The 25,128-nt window shown below is 40.1% G+C and overlaps 1 protein-coding gene across 20 annotated transcripts in view; it reads right to left on the reverse strand.

The window, feature by feature from the left end:
* Window positions 1–24,575, reverse strand: part of FUT8 (fucosyltransferase 8) — a 100,765-nt gene extending 76,190 nt beyond the window's left edge. For 4 of the 20 annotated variants that reach the window (XM_086893884.1, XM_086893878.1, XM_086893890.1 and 1 more), the window contains exons 1-2: window positions 23,830–23,987; window positions 1,985–2,066 (exon numbers count right to left, since the gene is read on the reverse strand). The gene's annotated coding sequence lies outside the window, so the exon portion shown is untranslated. Of the gene's footprint in view, window positions 1–1,984; window positions 2,067–4,333; window positions 4,399–4,797; window positions 4,836–4,903; window positions 4,976–6,912; window positions 7,053–23,128; window positions 23,441–23,829; window positions 24,148–24,406 lie in introns of those variants that run through there. The other 16 variants (XM_086893891.1, XM_086893882.1, XM_086893888.1 and 13 more) reach the window with 13 other exon arrangements.
* Window positions 24,576–25,128: the final 553 nt, after the last annotated feature.

Below are 25,128 nucleotides of genomic sequence, written 5' to 3' on the forward strand. Positions count from 1 at the left end.
GAGGAGGTTTCATGAAGCTCTCAACCACTGTGCCTCTCTTGCTAAAAGAAGGAACACACCTCTGCTAAAGTCAACCCATCACCACAGCTTCTGGACAAATCAAGTTAGTGTGAACAACAGGAAGTACAAAAGCAATTAATTACATATGCATGTATGCCTGCAAGCAGGCTCTCACAAGGAAACAAATTTTAATTTACAAAACTTTGAATCAAGATACAAATTGTTTTACTACATAATGTCATGTACAAGGGACCAGCTGATTCTGACTACAAATGAGGTTTTGAGAGGTCATGAAAGTTCTTCTACCTTTCATTCATTTTCAGAGCCTGGAGCACCTAGATACTACACAGGGGGCTGGAGAGTTGGAGGGTGGGAGAAAGATTGTTACAGATTTCCTGGTTACCTGCTAAGATCTTTTTTCTTCTGAATCATTGTTTCTACTCCATTTCAATAAACCATTCCAACTAACTGCAATGGCTGGGAGGGATCTGGCAAGATTAGCCACTTCTAGTCTGAAGCTTCCACAGAAGCCTGTTCTTCTCCACAGTCAAATCATGTATTCCCAGCCTAACAATTTCAAGAGAGCGTGCCCACAAACTGCTGGGCAAATCCACTGACTGGCAGCTGCCTAGAGGGACAGGTGATGCTTCCACACTATTTCCTCCTGCCTGAAGAGTCTCTCTGTTTCTTCGGTACCATTTGGACACTTGTTTGTACAGCTGTCTGAGCTGATCCATCCCAAAAGCCAAGAAATAAAACTAGCCACCTTTCCCCTGGATTTGTGAGATAAATCAATTAACTAGTTTCAGTAGGAGTCAGACAGAGAAGAAAGCTGGGTTCAGGAAATGGAAACAAGTCCTTTCACCAACAGGAAGAAGTTTCACAACAGCTAACCCAGTTTCAAGACACTTACCTGGACACTTGGAAAGCTATCACCATATTCTTTCTTCTGGGCAGGCCAGAAAATCCCTAGAATGTTACTTGAAATCCCACTATTTTTTTAATTTTTCTTTTTTCTTTTTTTTAAATAAACCATTCATTAAACTCTTACAATACCACAGTACTTCCAGAATTATAAGTGCACAAAATAAATCGAAATAATTGAGAGCACTTTAGATATTGCCAGCCTGACAACCACTAGTGAAGTTGGGTGAACTGTAAAGGCATCAAATCTGCAAAAAATTTGCTTGAACTCTTAGTCTAATTTGTTCAATTGTGAAAGTTTAAGAAATTTTCACAACTTTCTTATCATAGTTAAGAATAATGATCATAACAGTTTTTCTGCAGTTGCATCAAAAAAAAATAATGTCATAATATGCTTAGTTTCTAAGTTCACACCCAGATTCACATTTCAGTGAACTTCATTCTTTAAGCATTCTTCTCAAAAAGAAAGAGTTACCTTTCTGTAAAGGCAAAACAGTTTTATTTAAATTTTTAAAAAATGTGTCCTCAAACACGACTATTATGTACTTGCCCAGACCTTGAAAAGCATAAGAATCTGAAGTATTAAATAGCACTGGATCTGGAATATCCCAGAGCACACAATACCTTCCACCCACAACAGCTTAGTTGCTTATATCTCTTGAAAACCTTCATGGAGTAGGGCCTGTGCCCAGCCTCTGCAGAAGTACAGCTTATCCCTGAGAAATAACATGTCATAGCTGCAGTACAGCTGGAAAGGGCCCAAAAATACTGCCAAATGTATGCATGATTTTGTATGTAAGACAGAGGGTACATAACAAAACTACCAAAGAATTTCTCTTTTTAGAAATGAGCAGCAAAGAGAAGGGAGAGAAATAGATGTAAGGAGAAACAAAAGGTGAAACGGTTATCTGACTGACCCAGTTTGTCAGTGATCACTCAAAACTAAAGGACCTGACCTCTCTTTTGCAAAGTTTCCTTTTCTCAGCTGACAAAAGACTTATGAACAGAAGAGTAGTTTTCAGTTGTGAAGGCAACACCACAAAGAATGAAAAGTACTTACTTACAAACCAATAATTATTGTTTAAATTAATATTTTTGGGGATTCTTCTTCCTCACTTTCATTTTGAAGCATAGGCAACTCTCTGAAAGTAGAAGAGAAAAAGATAATTAGTTTTCATCACAGAATCATTTAGGTTAGAAAAGACCTTTAAGATCACCAAGTCCAGCCATAAACCTACCACTGCTAAGTCCACCACTAAACCATGTCATTAAGAGCCACATCTTTTAAATTCACCCAGGGATGGAGGCCCAACAACTTCCCTGGGCAGCCTGTTAGAGTGCTTGACTACTCTTTTAGTGAAGAAACAACTGTTTTAAACAAAATCTTACTTTGGGATTAGCAAGGCGTGGAGTTCATAATTTCCTAACAGTTGTCTCACTAATTCAGAATGGCAGCACGCTACTGAACTAAATGTTGATTTCTGGCCATTTAACAGAAAAGCAATCAAAAGCTGCACTATCAGACTGAAACAGCAATAAATTGGTTGTTTAAAAAGCTTATTTGTGAACCTGACTTCAAGGAAAGGAATGAAAGCAAGAAAAAAAAATAAACAGGAAACCAATTAAAGCAACAATAGTACTAGGAACAGGAAAAAAAGGAAAAAAAAAAAAAAAAAAAAGATAAATGCTTCAGATAACTGACTTTTACTGCAATGAAAATTCTACCAAATTAGTTTTATTTTTGAATGAAAATGAAGTGATTTTTCTATTTCAAAGAGAAGCTCCAGCAGCTGTACTGTTAAATGAACAAGGTGAACTGGCAATTCCAAAGCTCTCAAAAGGAGCAACAGTGATAAAAAAACAAATCTGAATTCTGTGTTTTCCTATTCATGTAATAAATTATTTAAAGTAATCAGCACCTACAAAGTCAGAGCTCATGAACTTCCAAAAATGGAAAGCCTGAGGGAAACAGGGAGATAGCCTATTTTCACTTCTATTTGAGATTGATAGTTTGGGTATACTTGGCTAAGGCACTCAATGAAAAGGTTATAGCTTTTGCTGTGATAAAGTATCTCAGAAATTCAAACAAAAAAAATACAACCCAGTTACTTCATGTATAAAAAGTAAAGTGAGAAAAAATAAACTCGTTCTTTTATTGTAGCTTTCATCAAATCAGCTACACTGCCTGCTTCACAAAAATGGAGAGGTGAAACTTTCAGCTGAAGGTGACTCAAGAAGCCAAGCAGAACAAAATTTGCAGTCCACTTGTTCCAAGAGGTAGCCCTACAGGGAAAACATTAGGGCATGGTCTAGAATTATGTTTACTTTTATATGATGTATTTTCTTACAAGTTCATATTTCCAATCTCATTAACAATTAGAAGGTAGTACATTATGTGAGCCATACATATCGAAAAATAGATTTAGACAGATTGGCTCATGGTAAACATGAAGTGGAAACATCTATATTTCATATAACAACAAGAACTATTACTAAATTTTATTTTTAAGCAATAGAATTGCAAGCAGTACCAAAAGGCCTTCCAGTCCTATCAGGCTGGGGAAATCACCATGCCCTACACTACTAAGAGGAGAGAAATAAAGCTCTTTGGGTTTTTTCCCCACACTTCCATAAAAAGAATACAGTCACTTTACATAAATTGTGATTACCTTAAAACAGCCTACTCTGAAACATTCAAAACTAGCAAAAATTTCACAATTCTACAGCTTAGTATTGCTAATAAATCCTGAGATTTGAATTCTATTCATGTAAAAACCGAAAGTATTTTTAAAAAATCTTTGCATTTGTGTTTCAACCACCTCAAGAGTATTTACAAATATCATTAATTAGATAGTGGTTCCTTCCAGAGAAATTTGCCCTCTTACACAGATCTTTTCAAAAATAAAGGTCATGAAGTGACCTTATGGATGGGAAATTTTAGTTATATGCCCAGATATGACTTTGAATTGCTGGGTGTACACAAACTAGTCATTACCTTTTTTCTTTTTTCTTTAAATTAAAATATATATATATATCTTTATAAAGGATTCAGCAACTTCTGCAATGCTCAATCCAGTCTTCTGCATTACAATCAAAACATTCCATCAACACTTTTCATATAATTTAAGTTGCATTTTAAAAAGACACAAAACTTGAAAGCACAAGAGCAAGGTAATAGAGTTCAAGATGCCACACTTTAGTGACTGTAACTAGAGAAGTGTTAGATGAAAATACCTACATAACCTTAGGAACAAAGAGGGTTGCAGCGTGGAGGAAGAAAAAAGGAAACATTTCTCCCATCCCTTCTCCATTTGACTGGGGCAAGCTGATTTAATTCTAAACACAGACACTAGACCCATATGCCAGGCCAGGACTACTTTCCCAATACCACAGGACAAATCAGACTCACCACTCAAAATCCCACTTTTAGAGAACGGCAAATTGTCTCTGCTTCAGAAGAAAACAAACTATGCACTAAGAGAAAAATTAAAAATAATAAATATCTCCTTCAGATATGTACAGGATACCAGTGGTAGCTCTAAGGAACAGAATTTGTAAAACTGAAAACTTTATTACAAATAACAATCAAGTATTTCCCTATCTGCTCTACCATCTTTCTCAGAGGTTTCTGTTACTCTAGTACCAAGAAATCTCCAATGATAATTTTTAATTTCTGAGTCCTGGATCAACCTTATCATCTTACATGGTATTCTTACATAAATATATAAAAGATCATCTTGAACCACTGAATTTCTTTCTCCCCATTACTGAGACTAGACCTCATCCTCTGATTTTCAAACAAGATTTGTTCTTAAATTTATGCCTCAAATATATTTATTTTCTGATGTTTCTCTCCCATAAATGCCCCCTTACCCAATAAAGACTATTGTTATTTATTCCCAGGTCTCAGTTGACAAATGCTTTCTTTATACTTTAAGAAGGCAAGTTCAGCTTAATCACACTAACAGTTCTTTCTTACCCAAATGACTTGCTCTTTTCTGAGTGTGACTGTGATCAGAGCTAATGCAAATCTAAATGTAAATCAACAAATGCTTTATTGCCTGGTCCTAAAAATCTGTTTTTAAAAGCTACAAACCAGCTGGTGTGATTTAGAATCACGTTACTCTCACCAAGCCACATCATCTGAGAAGGAAGCAGATCAGGAGCTGGGTCATACAACAGCAATCTGCCTCTGATCACCAGTCTGGTTTTATCAGGAGTTCTTATCAGTGCTCATATAAGTGAATTTGCAATTTTATTTTTTTTTATTAAAAATTTTCTATTACTTCAGACCCATAAATCTACTCCTAAGCGTGACAATCCTACCTTCTCCAGAACAAGCAATTTCTGAAGCCTACAGACCAGCTACTTAGTAAAGTCACCTGCATATTCCACTGCTGGCTCTCCAGCTACAAGTTTCAAGAGAAGTGACTGTACCTATGTTAGGGAGAACACTGCACGAAAAGAATCTATTTTAAACAATTTAAGCACAACAAAACCACTTCAAACAAACAAAATCAGTAAATTGGTAAAGAAAAAGAAATAGAAAATTACTCCTCCGGGAAGCCCAAGTTAGGCTCAGAACATGATTTTATCAGTATCTTTCTCACAGAGAAGCAGGTATATAACTGAAAAACTGAATTTCATTTCTCCTATACCTATCAATCCATCTGTCTGGTAGCACTGCTAATTTCTGGTACTAAGCAAATTTCTTAAAACAAGTATGGAAAGGAAAACATCCCAAAGAGACAGAAGGAAAGCTAATCTTTTTCATGTATATATTAAAAAAAAATCATATAGGGTTTTCTATATACATTATATAATGGTTTAGGGTTTGGTTTTGTTGCATTTTTTTTCTTCAGATTCCTTACTGCTAAGAGCTAAAAAAGTTAGCATATGCAAGGTACAGACTCAAATCATCAAACTTCTACTGCACCGAGAAGAAGTACTCAGGAATCATCTGTTTTGCAGAGAAGTGCACAGGATTCTTTCTGCAATTCAGTTTTTTATAGAAGGCTCCCCTTCAAACAAGCTTTGATTACCGCTGGTTTGAAAAGGACATACAAGTTGGTCAACGAAATTCCACTTTCAATCAAGCCAGATCTGGGAGAATTATTCCTCAATATTCACCAAAATAAACATAAAATACAAAAATCTCCACAGTACTTTGCCACTCTGACCTTGTTCTAAGAGCACACCATTTTTAACAGCACAAACAACAATTAGGAACAAAATTTAGTATCATTAAGTGCTTATCCTTTACAGAAGAAAATATAAAATAGTTGCTTTAAGGTACAAAATCTCTTCACAATATTGAAATTTTAACACATAATGGTTTCTCAAGGCACAAACTCAGAACACTCCACAAAACTGATGCAGTACACAGAACAATGCACAATCCACTGACTTCTTTCATGGGCATATTAAAGGGGCAAATAAAGAATTAAGTTATAAAATACTGTCCCAAATATAAACACATTTTTAATCCATCCACTTGCCAAGAGCTAGGCAACTCAGAAGGAAATAAACCTATTTTGAGAACTTGAGAACTGCACCGTTCTCAAGTTCTTTCCTGCTCCACTCCCTCAAGACACATTGGCCCAACCACTTGACTAATTTCTCCCTTTTATTTACATGGCCCTAGCTGACACATCCCATTATTCCTGGAAGAAACATCACTGTTGTTCAGTGTCACTTTACAAAGTTTTGTGTATGCTAAAGTGACATTGCTAATACATTACACTACTTCATGTGTAGTGCAAATTTGGGGAAAATTTGGAAAAACACTTCAAGCAGTGGACCTCTTTTAGTTCTTTCAAATCCAGGAAAACATATGCTTCTTTTCCCCAGAGTTCCACTTTTTCTCAGCCATGTGAAGTGCCATCTGTGCTTCCCAGCCTGGCAGGCTAAAACTCTGCTGTCATTCAAATCACCAGTGAGCAAATTAAAGGCAAAGACTGTCCTCTTTAATAAAATAACAAGACTTACAAATGGCAACCTAGATCACAGCTCCAAAGGAATGAGTGGCAAGCGTGGGTAGCTAAAGGGTCACAGGGAGGAGAAGGTGGCAAACAGTAAAACATCTCCAGAGCTTCCTTGCAAACTTCTGCTTGTCAGCACACTAATACAAGAACTGTGGGAATGAAAACAAGGGTAGCTGGAAATCTCGACAAGTAAACAAAAATATAACTCAACTGACACAACACATTTTGTGAGGTACTCCATCCTGTTAGAAGGCATATTTGGCTCAGGGAACATGGATATATAGGGTGGGGCAGGAAGGAAAGGAAATCTTGTCTTGAGCATGTTAAGATTAGAATATCTGTTCTGAAATAAAGAATGCAACAGATGCCAAATATTCTGCATAACATTAGAATGGAGAAGCTACAGTGAGGAGGAAAATGTTGACCTCCTATAAATCACCAAACCAGAAAATTTAAGTGGATGAGGGTGTTAGAGGGACTGTTGAAATTGTTTTGGATTTTTTTTTTTTTTTGGTTGTTGGGTACTGTTTGGGTTTTTTTTCTAGACAACTAGCAGAATGATTCAAAGCACAAGATTTAATATTAATGATTCACAGAGTAGGCCTTTTAGGAAGCAGATAACAGATAAAACTGAGCTAACCTCCAGTTGGTAACCGGCTCAACTATTGCCTTTAAAAAAGTTAACCTTAAAGGTTACATCAATACATTAATGGCTAAAACCTTCCCAGAGACTGAAATGCAAATCATCGTGTCAGAACAAGTCCTGAAATACTTTTGATAAAGGCCAACTGCACTCTCCCAACCTCTGGGAACAATCTGAGGGTTATCACATGGCTGGGAAAACTTCCAGCAGTACTGAGCACAGAGCTACCTGTTTTAAGGCTGAAAGATTAACAGAAAGGACAAATCTCAATCTGTGCCAGCTGTCCTCAGTAACAAACAATGGTCCACTTTATTAGTGATGATGCAGTCAAAAGGGATTTGAAATCAAACCAGCTTAAGGAAACTAAAATTAAGTGCAGATAAAGTCTGGAAAAGTACATTAAAAAAAATAAAAAAGGAGAAAGTAGTAACTATCTTTAGAAATTCAACCAAAAGAATGAGAAAATTTAAAGGAAAGAAAATCACACAGACAGAACACTCTGTAGATACAGGGTAATGAATGAAAAGACTAGAAAAAAAGCTATCAGGAAAACCCAATTAAGAATGCTGTTAAGTGAGAATACAGTGAACATATAGAAGGAACAACAATCTACGAGCTGAAATGCTGGAAAAACCCATTCATTTAAAAATAGGTCAAGAAACAAAATTTTAAAAAAATCAAACCTGGGCTTGAATTTGAGGTAGAAAATTGTTCATGCCTCATGTTTATTTGATATCTGTTGCACTAATTAGTTCAAAAGAGAAAATCAAAATCCATCCTACCAAAAGACAATGTTTGACAGTCACAAGAAAAAAAATATCAGCAAGCTTCATAGAAGACAGACAGTACCATACATGTCACTGAAAAACAACTGTGATGTTGAAAACACAGCACAAAGAAACATGGCTGTAAGCAAACAAAAGTCTTATTTGTTTCTAGTTCACATTTATATAAAAAGCTAAAGAACCTTGCTTTTTATTTTGCAGGATCATTTTAAAGTGTGGAATTTAATTCACGCTATTAAAGTTCTGACATAAAGCAGGTAAAGTCTTTTAAAAATTAAAAAATATACACCTTACTACCCACTGCAAATACCAGCTACCCCTACAAATACCATTGTAGGTACAAAAATACAAAAAACTCAAGTCTTTTACAGCTGGAGAAAATTTATATTGAAAAATACTTTAACACACAAGAGAAATACCAACACCAAGAGAATTATTAAAAATCCTCGATGTGTGAATTGAAACAAATTATTTAGTAAACTAAAAGAAAGAAACCACATTTTCTACTGTGCCTTAGATGCCTCACCCTTTTCCTTCTTGATTTTTTTCCAACCTTCTGGAAAAGGTACGTTTTTCAAACCTACCTACCGTGAGCACATGGTTTGATTTTGCTCTGGAAATTATACTAGGAATTCATACATAATTTTCAAACAAGAACCAAATAAAAATCATAGCGCTTTATTCCAAAGTCTATCATCGATCAGCTTGAATGACTCTGCTTTTATTAAGTGACTGGTCAAGTAGCAGTGCATTAACAAGATTGTGGTCAACCTCACTGCTGTGACTCAGACCCATACCAGCAGCTGTGCAGATTTCAAAGATAGTATCAATTCTGTACTGCTGCCACTGCTCCTCCGTGGGAAGGCTAAGAACAGATGCAAGCAGCGTTCAGCAACCAGGAAGCTGAGAAAAAAAGGAACACACAAGACTGCTTCCCTTGAGAGAGCAGTGCAGCTTCATGTTTATCAGACACGGTAAATGTTCATGTTTATCAGACAGGTTAATCAAAGGTAGATCATCAAACAAATCTTCAAACAAAGTCAAGAAGTCTATCAAATTTAAGATCTTGGCAATTAAGATCAAAGAAGTGGTCAAGGATTTTCAATAACAAAATCTGAAAGACCTTCCTGCAATGTAGGTGCCGGATAATGAAGGAAGCTGAAAATCTGTATTAAATATAATTCCAACAGTATAAATATAATAAAGAAAACCCATGCAATTTTTATCATTCAGTGTAACAGAAAATGCCTTTGAATACATTCCTTGATACTACACACCGAGTTCTATGGAATCTAAATGTTAGGGAAAAAAACATGTACTAATACTAGAGTACATTTCATTTCAGAGATTTCAGGTCTTTTAAGTTGCTGGTATTTGAAAAATTTTTGACATCTTTTCCTTGAGCAGGCTTCATCACAAACAGACTAACAGCGTGATACTAAAATATTATTCCTTCAAATGTACACTTCAATGTTCCTCCTGAAATGGTTGTTATTTTTCTACCTCCCACTTTTACTATCCATTAGCCAATCTTTTATAACTTTCTTACTTCTTTCATGCTTAATTTATGAAGAAAATGTTTAGCAAATTATACCTATGTCCTTCCTACATAGGGATAAAAAGCAAAAAAGTTATATGTTGATTTTTAATCAAGTTGAATTTCGCTTTTTATTTAAGTTTATAATGTATGAAGGAGCGCGGATAAACACTGCAATTAATTTACTGTGGGTTAAAGGCTCCACAAAAAATGTTTCATTCATACCCAACGAAAAGTATACAGTGGTAGTAATGAGGTTTCCCTACACTACCCAGTGACTGTGGTCATGATTGTGAGACACCCTATGTGACCAGTATAATCTGGTATAATTATATAGTTTTGCACATAGATCTGTCCATATGCATATAATATGGATATGTTCAAGCTATACTATACAAACAGCAAAGAACTTTATAAATTGTACAAGCACCACTTCTGTTTTCCTTTGTAACAGCTGCTTCATTTAACCATAGATCACGATTTCCCATCAGTCAGAGATGCTGACAGACACCAAGCAAAGAAAACAAGGCAGTACTCAAACACCAAGAGATACAGAATCAAGAAAAAGGTGTTTCTTCTAAATCCTGATCCCAGTAACAGGACAGTAGGAAATGGATGAACTCTGGGAAATATGAAAGTACAGACATTGAGACAATGTTTAAAAACAAAAATCATATGTAGTCTTAAGCCTGATATACAAGCAAAATTTGTAGCAGCTTTCACTGTACACTTAGTTTTACAGAGATACAGCTTGACATCAGTGCTGTCCATCACTGAACTCATTAGAGAGCCTACTGGATAAAGAAGGACAAACTTGTCACTACACTTCATACATTGCCATCAGGAAATAGAAAGTCTAAAGCTGAAAATGTACAAGACAAAAGACAGATGAGACACAAAATACTTTGTTGAAGCTCAAAATGCACCCTCAAGAACTAATGAGTCTGCCTTCCAAATATCTCTTCTCTACACACTATACGTGCTGTCACCAATTACACATATGTAATTAGCGCAATTAAGGGGAGACAGACACCTGTAATAGTACAAGTGTCATTAAAAATCAGTTCAAATTACAATATTCCATTCTGGTTTATCATTGTTTATTCTCAAATACTGTGACACTATTTTTTTTATGTTAGCACATACTAAGTGCACACCTGGGACTATCCACCTTCAAAATAACAGTAAGTCTTCACACAGCATGTCCAAACACAGCTGAAGAATTCTCAGACGGGAATCCATGGTTCACAGCATCTTTTTCTATCTACAATCACAGCTGACTTAACATAAGAAAAAAAAAAAAAAAAAAAGGCAGAACCTAAGGGCCCTGAGTTCTAGGTACAATTCAGCACCAGGCAATGACAGTTAATAAACACCATATTAATAAAATGTTTTCAAGCAAAAACCAAGGAAAGAACTGTCCAAAGGAGCATTCCAAATGCTTCCATTTCACGTTATCAATGATTTCAAAAAGAACAGTTAAAACTATGACCTTTTGTGATAAGATATGCCTAAATCAGATAAATAATCAATTTCATTGTGGTTGCTTCTGCCAGGGATGGTAAGAAGTTAAATACTAGACAACTGTAGAAGACTTCAAGAGAAAAGCCACTAACAAAAGGTTATCAATCTAAAGATTCCCTATTTGCTTATGACTTCAAGGAGCTCTTGCATAACAGAATAGCACAGAGAACATTAAGTACACAAGCAGTTCTTTACTGCCCTAGAAGTCAGATCACAGTAAAACCCTTTAAGAAATGAAAAACTGGCTAAATAAGTTTGACTTGAGGTTGCCAGTGACTTTCACCCACTATTTACAAACTTCTCAGCAGGAAACAATTTCCAGGAACACCTAGGCTGCACCTTTGCTGTCCAGCACAATATGACCATATTGCAGCATTTTTCATCAGCGCCACGAGGAAATATATTTAAATGAAAATTTAAGGACTGTGAAAAAGTGTTTCTGTATTTATATTAGCTATATAAACATGAAGAAAGTCAAAAGGCCTGACTCTGCATGAAAGCTGTTCAGAATCTGCATGTGCCTTCAAGATAGCACTCTGAAATAAACAAGATACAATTCTGCTAACTATTTTTCCCACTTGTTTTCAAATATAACCATATAATTGATACCTTGGTTAGCATTTCTGATGGGACACTAAACCATTACCTCCATTTATAGCTCAGATTTTTGAAAGCATAAAAAATTAGTCATATAAATCTATAAAATCAAAAGGCCAAGATGAATCATTTTATTTTCTAAACAATCTATAGAAAACACCTCTCCTGTGAGGAAAGACTGGCAGAATTTGGTTTGTTCAGCCTGCAAAAGAGAAGGCTTCAGGGTGACCTAATTGCTACCTTCCAGTACCTGAAGGGAGGCTGCAAGAAAGACAGAGACGCACTTTTGACAAGAGCATGTAGCGGCAGGACAACAAACTGAGAGTAGATCTAGATCAGATAATAGAAAGAAATTGTTTTCTGTGAGGGTGGTGAGGCACTGATACAGGTTGTTCGGAGAAGCTGTGAATGCCCCCATCCCTTGAAGCAGTCAAGGTCAAGCTGGAGCTCTGAGAAATCTGGTCTAGTGAAAGGTATCCCTGCCCATGGCAGGGGGGTTGGAACTGAATGGTCTTTAAGGTCTCTTCCTACACAAACCATTCTGTGACTCCATGACATTCAGGATATCATACCAATGTCTTAATCACCATGCCATGACTTGAAAATACCTGAAAATCTCTACTATATTGTACCACAGTCAATTTTATGCTCATCTTCCAAATCTCTCCTCTCGGAAAAGGGCTCTCCACTGGAGAAAGCAGGATGTTACGTAAGCAAGAGTAAACCTGGAATCAGACAGCCCAAAAGGGATCCCCAGAGTTAGCAAATATAAAAGGACCAATCAAAGATCAGATGGGGCAGGGGGGGAAACATGTCACGTCAACAAAAACTGCAGAGAAAAATGACTTAAATTTAAGTCATTAAATTTAATGACTTTTTCTAAGGACAACTGCTGTCCACTTGACATAAAGAGTTGGATAAAAGGGTATTTTAACCACTGGTGGAACCTGTAACTGTGAGCAAACCAACACAGGGGACATGCATGCAGTTAAGCAATCCACTTAGCAGGCATACAAATGCGACACTTCCCCTTTTATTCTTGAGAAGAATAAGCAAGCACACCCCAAAGAGCAGCAGCACTCAAACAGCAAACCGGAGACTGATACATTTGGAAAAGTAAATGAACTCACAATCTACATAAGAACACGAGCCACAGAAGGCACAGTCTTGGAAGTCTTAACTGAAGATACAGTTTGCCACAAAACCATGAATGTCTTCTCAAATCAGAGAGAGCGGGCTCTTATCTACTGCAGGACTTCTGGAAATACTGGATTTGGAAGTAAGCAAAAACCAGTATTTCAATTCAACAAATTGAAAAATTTCATTTTCAAAATGAAAACAGTATTTCAAATTCATTCTTTGCAAAGTCTAACATCAAAACATCTATGGTGAAGAGATGCCAGCATATCCTGTCACATCTCAACACATGGTTTTATGACCCTATGTCAGATTTCAGTACTGGGGATATATCTTATTCTTGTCCCAACAGCTTCAAGCAAATAGATGTGCTCAGTGCACCTAAGGATAAACTGCAAGTGACTTTGTGCACACATACAGAAGGGTCTTAAGAGAAAGCAATTGAATACAGACCATGTTCTCTCAGCTCTTTGGTAGACACAGAATCTGCAGAATTATTAACATAACCTATGCGTGATGCTGCAGTACGTTGTACAGGAAAATCAAATAAGCATTTTAAATTATGTTGATCTCTCTGTATCTCATATGTATGCCTGGCTCCTTTAGAGACCAACATCTCTTTGCTCTACTTATACTGAATTCCTCATCTGTAAGAGCACTATCCATTGTAATTAAGTGAAGAAGGAAAAAAGGGCTTTCTCACATGCATTACAAAGATCCCGCTGCCACTGAAAAGAAAAAAACTACATCAGAAAAAAACATCAACAACCTGCTAGGGAACATCCCCTGCTCCCTAGGAAGTACATAAAGCATGTATCTGCAGAATTTGAAAATACAGTCATAGAGTGTAATGTAAGCTGCCATATTACCAAAATTGCCATCCATCTTTACAGCCTGGCAGAGTAAACTTCAGAGTATTGAAACCTAGTCCAGCACCACTTGATTGATGCTAAAAAGACAAAAAGCATTGCAAAGAGAATGTCTAGCAGTTCAATCCAAAATCCAGACTGCTGAGCAGGCATCTGCAATGAAGAGTAACTCAAGGACAAGAACTCAAGAACATCTTTCAATGCCACTGAATGCCTTGAGTGGGCCACATGAGGAAAAAGGTGTAATTCATGCTGTCCTAGCTGCTATAACTTAAAAACACCCCAAGCAATAGACAGATCAAAAAGTCAGATGCTGTACCATTAAAAAACAAGTCCCAAGATAACTGTGAAACAGATTTAGTTATTGAACAGAAATGTGAAGACATGCATCGAGAAGATTGTAAACTGTGAACAAGTCATTCTAAACCCCAGACTACAGAAAAAGAAGGGCAGAGACTATCTAAGCATACTGAGACATGGCACTATAGCACAAAGGTGTCTCACTGAAACCCTCAACAGTAAGGAAAACATCTATGTTTGGTTTTAAGTTTTTCTCCTCTATATTCAAATCTTGCCCTAAATAAGAAACAAATGCTTGCCTAGGCAGCTGAGCAAAACTAAAGACATAGGTGCCCTGCCATGGTTTTATACAACTCAGGGTGGGAGAAAATCAAAAAGGGGGTGTGGGGAGAGAGTTATCTATCCACAGATTACATCCACATTAGATGACTGTATCCTTGAGAGGGAACAGCTTTAGCTGCTGTTGTGTGAGTACTGATTGTCAAACAAAGCAAGTTGTTTAGCAAACACCCAAAAAGTGAAAAAATGTTAGCTAAGTATAGCATATCAGGTATACTACACATTTTATCATCATAAATGGAGGCACAGAGCTAAAGACAAAGGTTCCAGGCAATCTGAAAGCTCACATCCTGAACTTGGTCAACAGGATTTTCCTTAGAGGCAAAGGGTTTTAAGAAGAAATTTTTGTAATTTAATACATTAATAATTTAAACAAATATTTTTACAAATATGTTTTATGAACTCATCATAAAAACATAAAACAGCATATTAGATAAATACTTACTTTAACATTTATTACATACATGCACAAAAACACCTTTAAATAAATGAACTCCAAAAAATCTTAACAAATATATTGGTACCCATACAAATCAAATTTACCTCGAAAAGTTACTGTGTCACTGTGCAAATAAAAAATGGTGAAGTAAAACATAAGTAATATTATAAACTAAAGATGAACACTGGGAGGTTATTGAAAGAGAATTCCTACTGGTCTTTTACAAAACCTTTTGTAAGAGCAATGCTTTGAAAAAAAAGTTTAGTTTACAGCAAGTCAAAATTGATGTCCATAAGATATTCACAGCAATGTTCCACAAGCTTCTAAAGAGTCTGTAGCATGTAGAATTGATAATGTCATGGTGATATTTATTGCTATTAACTGCCTCACAAAAAAAATTCTCTAACATTATAGAAAATTATGCATCGTATTACAAGATTATGAAGCAAACATATAATGAAAGCACACTCCTTAAAAGCATTTACATTCAGAATATTGCTACCACAAAGCAATTGTAGCAGCACAAACTTCATCAAGTTCTAGAATGACCAACAGATGAACTATTTATTTTTACTGTGTTATATATTCTGAAATTAAATTATGCACATTATGCTTTATAAATATCTAACACTTGAAGGAACTAAAGACAATCATTGATTATTGGAAACTATGCTTTGCTACGAAAATCACCATTTGTTTTAGGAAGGATACCTGAAGAGTACAAGTTAGAAAATACAAATGAAGAGGCAAAAAACTCTGAAAAAGATCATACTTCATATAACATTTCATACTTAAATAACAAAAATAAAATTTCAAATATCCATATACACCCCGCCTGTTTTTTCACAAGAGTTCTCTGCTACAGGCAACTCTTCCGATTTGGAGACTTTTAGCCAAAAGTCTTCCAAAACAGTTACTGGGCTCCTTGCATCTTAGGACTACTTCTCTTCTTTTATTTATTCCTCACCCTGAAAATGTGGCAGGGGAGGGAGAAAAGAGCAGGAAGAAACAATAATCATGTGAGGGATTTAGTATATAATATTTGGAGGTGGGGAGGGGGAGACAGAATTGATTGCAACTGATTTAACAGATTGTCAGAAAATCATCACCTTGAAATGATGCATTATGGGCTACATAATAGGAATTTACATACTTATCATGACAAATGACCAGTGGAGATCACCAACTTTTAAGGCTGACAGATACTTCCTCGTAGAAGAATCATTTTTCACTTTAAGTTGCCAAAGGCTTTTCAAGATGACCCATTCTGTGCCAGGTGCCCATGTCAAAGCTGCTTCAATGTTTACACAGCATGCAAAACATATTTTTCCTCTTTCCAAGGAAAGCTCCATGAAAAATACACTTTCGCCTCATTACAAAAGATTATTTTTCCTCAAAAAGTTTAATCACTCGTATGTTTTAAGCGCTACACGCATCTTTCTAAGAGACTGCAAAATGCTAACCCTGACATACAAGTGATGCTCTTGTCAAGCTCACTGTAATGTCACTGTTCCTGATTTTGTTTTGATATGTTGCAGCTGAGCCACCTACATATTCTGTCTGTACTTATTCCATTCCTCTAAGGTTTCTGGGAACTAAAGATACACAGCTGTAGGCTCACAGGATAAAAGAGCTTGGAAGGGGCCTCCACGTGTCCCTCAGTCCAATCTCTCTGCTCTAAGTCAGATATGAGTTAAGAATGGGTTGCTCAGCTTTCCTATTTGGGTCCTGAAAACCTCTAAGACAGAAGCTACACAGCTTCTCAGAGCAACCTCTTACACAGCTTCAATACCCCCATGGAAAGAGTTTCTCCTTATATCCAGCCTGAACCTTCTTTGTTCCAATTTATGAACGCTGCCTCATGTCCTCTCCCCACACATCTCAGTAAAAGAGCCTGACTCCATCTTCTCAGTGATGTCCTCAAAAAAAACATGTGTTTTGAGGACAAGTTGTCCTCAAAAAAAACAAGTATGTTGTTGTTTGATCCCACTGAGATCACCTGTTTCTATAGCTGAACAAACCTGTCTCTCTCAGCCTCTCTTCACAGGACAAGTGTTCCAGCTCCCTAATCATCTTGTTGGTCCTTCACCAACTTCACTTCTATTTATCAACGTCTTTTCTGTATTGAGAGTCCCAAAATTGGGCACTGCACTGTAGATGCAGTCTAATGAACACCAAGTAGAGAGGGACAACCACTTCCCTCCATCTGCTGGTTATGTTCCTTCTCATAGACTCCAGGATGTCGTTGCCCTTCATTTCTTTAGGCTGAGAGAGCCAGGGTTGTGGAGAGCAAGAGGGAAAGAGAGGGGAAAAGGAGAGAAGGCTCCTGTGAAACCTTAGAGCACTTTCTAGTACCTAAAGGGAGTCTACGTGACAGGTGGAGTGGGACTTAAAAACAATGGCAATAAGGAGGGCATGTAGTGATGGGGCAAGGGAAGATGGCCTTCAGCTAAAAGAGGGAAAGTTTAGATAAGATACTAGGAAGAAACTTTTTACTTTGAAAGTGGTGGAACTCTGGATCACGTTGCCCAGTGAGGCTGTGGATGGCCCATCCCTGGAAGTGTTCAAGGCCAGGCTGGATGGGGCTCTGACCAACCTGTTCTAGTGGAAGGTGTCTCTGCCCATGGAAGGGGGATTGGAATTAGAGGATCTTTTATGTCCCTTTGTATAGGGTTTGACTGAGATAGAGTTCATTTTTTTTTCTTTTCCTTAGCAGTCCTCAGTGCTGTGCTTTACACTGGTAGCTGGGAACCATTCTGTGATTCTGCAGGGGCATGCTGCTGATCCATGCTGTCTGCCAGCACCCCAGGCTTCTCCAGCAGAGCTGCTTTCCAGCCTGTCAGTCCCCAGCCTGTATCACAAGGTGCTCCTCTTTCATCAGTGTGGGACTTTGCAGTTGTTCTTGAATAAAGCTCCAGACAGGCCTTGTGTTCACAGTGACAAAGTCCCTCTGAATGGCAGCCCCATCACCAAGCATAGCAACTATTCCCCCCAATTTGGGTATCATCTGCAAGCACGAAAGCACAGTTTGTCACTACTCAGGACAAATCCCTAAATGCAGTACCCCTCTTGTTACCAACCTCCCTATATGACACATTAAGCACCTCTTTCTGAGTCCATCCATCCAACCAGTCTTTTTATATTGTCTATATTCTCCAGCAACCTGCAATGTCCAAATCTGGATACAAGAATATTGCTGGAGACAGAGCTGAAAATCTTACTATGGTCCAGGAAAATTAAATCCACCGTTCTTACCTCATCCAAACGTTCAGTCAGCTTACCATATAATGCAATCTGCCTCATCATGATTTGCCCTTGATAAATCCATGCTGATTGCTCCCATTTACTTCTTTCTTGTGACCAGAAATGTGCTCCAAGAACACCCATGTCCTTATTTTCCCAGGACAAAAAGGAAGCTACCCCGTTTGTGGCTCTTTGGGCTGTATTTTGGCCTTTTTAGAGGGTGAAACATATACATTTGTTCAGCCATTGGAAGGGTCTTCTGGTATCCAAGATACTTCAAAGATGATGGGGAAGGACCTCGCTGTGACTCTGACCAGCTCTATCAACATTCACAGGCACAGTCCATTTGACCCCATGCACTGGTAGGATTTGATATTTGATATTGGTAGGATTTGAGTTCTCTCAATAATCCCGAGCTGAATCCTCGGCCACTGCTGGCAGCTGCTCTCCTCAAACCCTTGTTACTAAGCACAGCAGCCTGGGAGACCTTGCTGGCAGTGACTCAGCTAAAGAACAGAGGGATCAGGGTACCCCAGCCTTATCTGTATCCACTGTCACTGTGACACATCAGTTTCCAAAAGAATCTCCTATTTCATTTGTTGTGCTTTTCACTACTCAAGTACTACAAGAAACTCTTCTTGCTGTCCTTGATCTGCCTCTTAAGTGTCATCTCTAGGTGAGCATTGGCTCTCTTGGTGCCATCCCTGCATACCAGGACATTCTTTCTAAATTTCTCCTTTGTAGCCTGTCCCAGCTGCCCCTGTTTGTATATCCCATTTTTGCACTGCAGCTCAGACATGAGTTCCCCACAAAGTCAAGCTCATCCCTTGATGGGCCTGCTTGCTTCCCTGACTATCAGGATGGATCACTGGCATCTAAATTTATTATCAGTGATACCCCTGCTGGATCCAACAAGTATGAAAACATAAGCTATCCACGTAAACAAAAGGGTGGAAAAGAGGAATCAATAAAATTTGTCTAAAGACAGAACTGCAAAATGGGAAAAATATGATAGAGTTGACACGGCGAACACAATCTTGAGTTTGGGATACAGACCGAGTCTGAAACACATAGGAAGACAGGCAGGAAAGGAAAAAACAAATTCAGATGAGAGAAGCCAGGAAGAATGAAGAACAAAACTGAAGGTGAAAAACTACAGAAGACAGAACTACAGGAGCCAACGGAAATGCACAACACAGAGAGAAGAGATGCTTTTTATAACAGAGAACTGGATGTGAAACTGAGGGTAGTGGACAGACCAGCAAGACAGGACTGCAAAAAGCCAAAAAGGATTCAAACAGTGAAAGAAACTGGGATAAACAATTTATTAGTTAGAATCTCTATGTACAGCAATACTGGATGTCAGATAAGAAGCCCTTTAGCAAGAAACAAACAGTTAACTTGAGGAAAATAGGATTGTGATGAAAATTTCAGAACAGGGCAAAGAAGATTGGGACAGGGAGATACCACACAAGGAATAAGCAGAAAAAGCATCCAACAGAACATGCTCACTCCCAGAGCGTGGAATACAATCCAAGATTCCAGAGTTTCACCTCTAGCTTCAAACACTTAAAAACCTCCGAAAACCATACACAGACCACATCATTTTGAGCACAGCTGAATTACAAATTACTACTATCGCATTCCCAGCTAGCTCAAGTGGCACAAGTCTCATGGCAAAATAGACAAATTTCCACATTTTAAAAGACTTATATGCTATATGCGTATTAGTCATACGTGCAATCCCACAGGGCAGAGGGTTTCCTCCTGTCCATCAGGCTTGGTGACTTTTTTTTTAACTTAGAATGTTGAACCTTTTGGTTATGTGCAAAGAATTTTGTGGAGTTTTAAACAGTTGACTATAAAAAAACCTAACTGTTGGTTCAAAAAAAATATATAGACACATCGCAAAAATTAAAGGTTATTTGATCTTGTTCTCTGTGCCCTTGTGCCCAATGTACTCTCGCTATGTTACTGAAAGAAGTGTTAGAAAAGAAAAAATAAATAACAACATGATATGATATGATATTATGACCTTGACACATGCACTGCAAATGTTGGCAAGTGTGTTGTTAATAAGACAGGTATTGTAGGACAAGTGAGGGAATTATAACTGTCCTGGAAATTTTTATTTCCTTCTTTCTTGCACACAAATCATCTTTAAAAGAAAAAAAATATCAAAAACACCCACAAACTTTTAATGAGTAATGCACTCTTCACCAAAATTATGGACTTACTATCTGGGGGTAGTAACACTGCAATAGATTTAAGTATTTATACTTGCAGTCTAAATCAACACACCATACAAATAAAGCATCTTTTCTAGATGTGCATTTATGGATCCCTGTTGAGGGATTTATTAAAAATAACCAAAAAAAAAAGCCAGATTATTGTTAGTAAATTAGACCTTTATGGGAAAACATCTTAGAACACATAAATCATTAAAACACTGACAGATTATTTTGAAAAATCATATCATAAAGGTCCTAAATTGGATATTCAACACAAAGGAATACATAATACATCTCAGGAGACTTATGTGAAAATATTACTAGTGAAACATGCAGGCACTAGAGACTGAAGGTAATGAAACAGCAAAAGAGGAAATTAAGAAACTACAGTATGAACAGCACATAAACAAATAGTGAGGCCACACATTATTCGATACCAAGAAAAAGGATTCAGTGTCACACACTGAACACCATCTATGCCATTCTATGCTGTAGACTGAAAGCAACATTGTAGGGAAAAATGTAACATTTAACCCTACATTTATAGGCCACATTACATGTCTTACAAGAACCTCTAATTCTGCCATTTCATGATTTATAAGAACTTGATCTTGCAACTTCAAAGTTCTTTGGATATAGTTTTTGTTTCCACAATAGCAAAACTCATACTCTATTTCCCTAAAAAAAATCACACACCACTTCACTTGCAGATTATTTTTATCATACAAGAGATGCATATTAATGCAATCATACATAGCATGTATCATCTATATTTGTTTTCATTATTGTATTAGAAGCATAATCTATGACCAAACAACAAGCTTTTGAAGGCGTCCAGAAAATTAAGTCACTTTTGCTTTGACACTAGCTCCCCCTCCAGACCAGCCTAAGATCATAGTAATGACTTTTTACTTTAATTCTGACTCTGCAACAAGATATAAATACTCAAATCCAAACCTTCTTCATCTTTATCCACTGAAATGTCAATGAACAGACTGATCTGATAAACTATAAATAAAATTATCATTTATTATTTTTAACTGCATACTTTCCAAGCCCGGGAAAATCATTTGGTTTAGAAAAGAGCTGCCAGATAAAGCACCTTTTCCATACAGCCACACAAAGACAGAAATAGACCAAAAATAAAATTTTTACACTATGAATGGAGTGCACTATTTATAATACATAAGCATTCAATCATACAAGCAAGTCTCTATTTGCAGTGTCAATAAAGTGATCATAAACCACAGATGTCAAACCAAAGGGAAGCCCTATGTGGTTTAGTACAACCTTTACTGATTCATTTAAGGTGAAGTAGTTCCATTTCTACTCCAGTGAGTATAGCTTTTTTATATATATATACATCATATTAGCTACAACTAGTATATTTTCAGCTGTTCAGCTCATGAAACCACCAAAATTTTAAACAAATGAAGACAACAGACTAAAAGGGAAAGAAAGCTACAACTTCCAGCTGAACTTCTGTATTTTCCAGCTGTCAAATGTCTCCTGGCAGCTACATCACTAAAAGAGTGAACGTGCCTGATTCAACACTCCAAGTTGATTCCTGCCTTTCCCTCATTGCTGAACTTCTTGCTCAGAAAATATGAGTAATAATTATACTTCCAAATTTGAAAAAGGCTGTCTTATTACATGTAGTTGGGAAAATATGCGAACTCTGCAATATGCTAGTGTGCCTGCTTAAGGTACATACACACATGAAACCCTAACAAGCATCAATAAAAATCTGGCACTAAGCACACCTGCAATAACCTGAGAAACAGACGCTACTGGAAATACATCAAAGCAGAGTCACCAACTCCTCATAGCTAATTTTCTTTAATAATGAAAGGAATTGTAACAGTCATCTGTAAAAGCACCCCAAGCACCAGCAGCACAGGCAAGTTAGCCACTTATTTGCTTCTGCAGTTCAGACTTTTCTGAAGTTTTTGATGACTTGAAGTGGAAAATTACTCAGAAAAAATAAATAAGATTAATGCTATGAAATCAAGAAACCTTTTCATGCTCGCTCTTTTTGAGGTATTTACTGCATTAACTTTCAGGCCTAGACATTAAGATCCTGTACTTCGGGAGAGAAAGAGTATGTGTGCATATACGTACACACAAATAATGAAACATACAATGTTCAGCTGATGTGTATGCTTCGGTATACAAACACACACGCAGAACAAGAGGTGCCAAGCGCTAATACAAGATCGCAGATAGTACAAGAATGTTCTGAACGCAGGGTTGTTTGTCACATCCATGTACACACAGCATGTGCATCACATGTGTGCAGCTACAGCAGGTACTGCCCCGAGGAAGTTACAGTCCTTCAACAAGCAATTTTACAGCCGATGTCTTTGCCCTTAGGCGTCTTGGTACAACCCGCAGCACCGCACTATAGTCCGTGCCTCTTGTACCCTCAACCAGGAGCTTCTGAGAGCAGAGCCTCAAAGCCTGGTCCTCGCAGTGCATCAGAACACAGTGCGCGCCCTACTTGCACACACGCGTGAAAGACCGGAGCACACGTCAAGCCTAAGAGTTCGCCTTAGAGTAAATTGCCAGAGCCTCACCACTAACAGGATCCACGGCCAAAGTCAGTTGTGCCGAAATGCGGGAAAGGTCGCCGTGGGAAAAGCCCCAGGCAACAACCGGTGGCTCTGTACCCGCGACAGACAAGCATTTCCTCGAGCTACCAGGCGGCCCTAGAGCGTGAGGTCCGGACTCAAAGCCCACGTTTCCCGAGCATTCCTCCCTGCCGAGAGCGGGCGTCCCCTCGGGCGGCCGCAGTTCCCGGGACAAGGAAAGTTGGAGGCCGCCCCCCGCGCCCTGCGGCCGCGGCGCACGGGACGGCGGCAGCCGCGCTCAGCGCTGCGGGAACCGCCGCGCCCGGGGCAACGCCGCCGCCCGGGGCTCGCACGCATCCCCCTCCCGGGCCCGGCCCGCCCGCCCACGGTGATGCCCCGGCCGCCCGCCGAGCCCCGGCCTCCCCTTCCTCCGCCGCCCTCTCCGGCGGCCTCAGGCCCCACCGGCGACCCTCAGGTGAGGGAGCCCACGGGGATCCCGGCACACGGCGGGGACCGGCCCCCTCCCCGCCATCACCACCCCGGCGGCGGCGGCAGCGGTTGCTGAGCAGCGCCCGAGTCGCAAAAGCGGCGGCGCCAGGCCCGGGAGAGGGATGGGGAGCGCTAGCCGGAGCAGCCCCGTCTCGCCTCGGTACCCCAAGGTACTAAGCCGCCGCCGCGGCTGCCGCCGAGCCCCCGCATCCCCTTACCGGAGTGCCGGCGCCGCCGGCGGAGCCCGCGCTGCCGCTGCCGCGGGTGCCGGGCGGTGGGGTGGGGGGGGGGGGAGGGCGGCGGGGCTGGCGGGCGGGGGAGCGGCGGGAGCAGACGGAAGCAGGAACCCGCCGGCGGCGGAGGAGCGGAGCTGGCAGGGACGGGGCGCGGGCAGGGCGCGCGCCGAGGGCGGGGAGCGGCGCGCGGGCAGCTGTGACAGCGGCGCACGGCCCGGGCAGCGCGCGCCCCCGCGAGCGCGGTCGGAAGAGCCGCGCCGCGGGCGCGCGCCTGGCGGGGGAAGCAGCCTATGGGAGCGCGAGCCGGGCCCCGGTGCCGCGGGAGCGCCCCCGTCACGGAGCGCCGGAGCGCGCATGCGCGCCCCGGACCTTCCAGCGCCGCCGCCGCTCCCCCCCGCCCCGCCGCCTCCTCCCGCGCGCCCCCGCCCCGGGAGCGGCCGGGACGGGCGGGACGGACTCGGCGGCGTCCCCGCATCGCCGCGCGGCGCTATCCCCGCCCGGCGGGGGCAGCGGGGCGGCGGCGAGAGCCCGCGGGAGGCGCGGGAGCGGCGGCGTTTACCCCGACGATGGGCGTGAGCGCGGAGCGGCGGCGGTCCTGCCTCCCGCCCGGGAGCGCAGCGGAGATGGGCGCGGGGGCGGCGTGCAGGGCACCCGGAACCGGCGTTTGAGCGCTCCGGGAAGGCGCCGCTCCCCCGGGTGGCTTTGTCCCCGGCGGCGGTGCCGTGCCGCGGGCAGGGCCGGCCGCAGCCCCCGGCAGCGCTGCTGCCCGCAACAGGCTGGTCCCGCCCGCAGCGCCAGCGCATCCTGCCCGCCGACAGCAGAAGTGGTTTTGATGCAAAGATCCCTACAAAAGACAGAAATCTCACGAAATTTTCTGTTATGAGACAAAAAGGAGCGCTCTGTGTCTGCTGGGTGACAGCAGGACTGGGGAGAGGCCCGCTCTTGTCCAAGCACCCTTGACTATTCCGCCTTTGTGGCTTAACAAAACCCTTCCCAAAAGCGCACGTGAACGGGTGAGCTCGGATGGATGCGGAATTTCAGGGCGTTTAACGCTGTAGCTGTAGTTTCCTGAACATTCCTGTGGGAAAGCTACATACATTTTAAAAGTTTGTAATGTGCACTGGTAATGTTTCAGTGTGCTTGGGAGACGAAATGGTAGAGATGGGAAGGTAGCATGTGGAGTAGAAATTGGAGTAGGAGTATGTTCGAGGATACTCTGATTTCGGCAAAAGCCAGGGCTGGTAAGGATGGATATTTTGTAACTATCACATCCTTCTTGCG

The sequence above is a fragment of the Cyanistes caeruleus genome, chromosome 6 (genome assembly GCF_971803275.1).
Source record: "Cyanistes caeruleus chromosome 6, bCyaCae1.hap1.1, whole genome shotgun sequence".
NCBI classification, from domain to species: Eukaryota; Metazoa; Chordata; class Aves; order Passeriformes; family Paridae; genus Cyanistes; species Cyanistes caeruleus.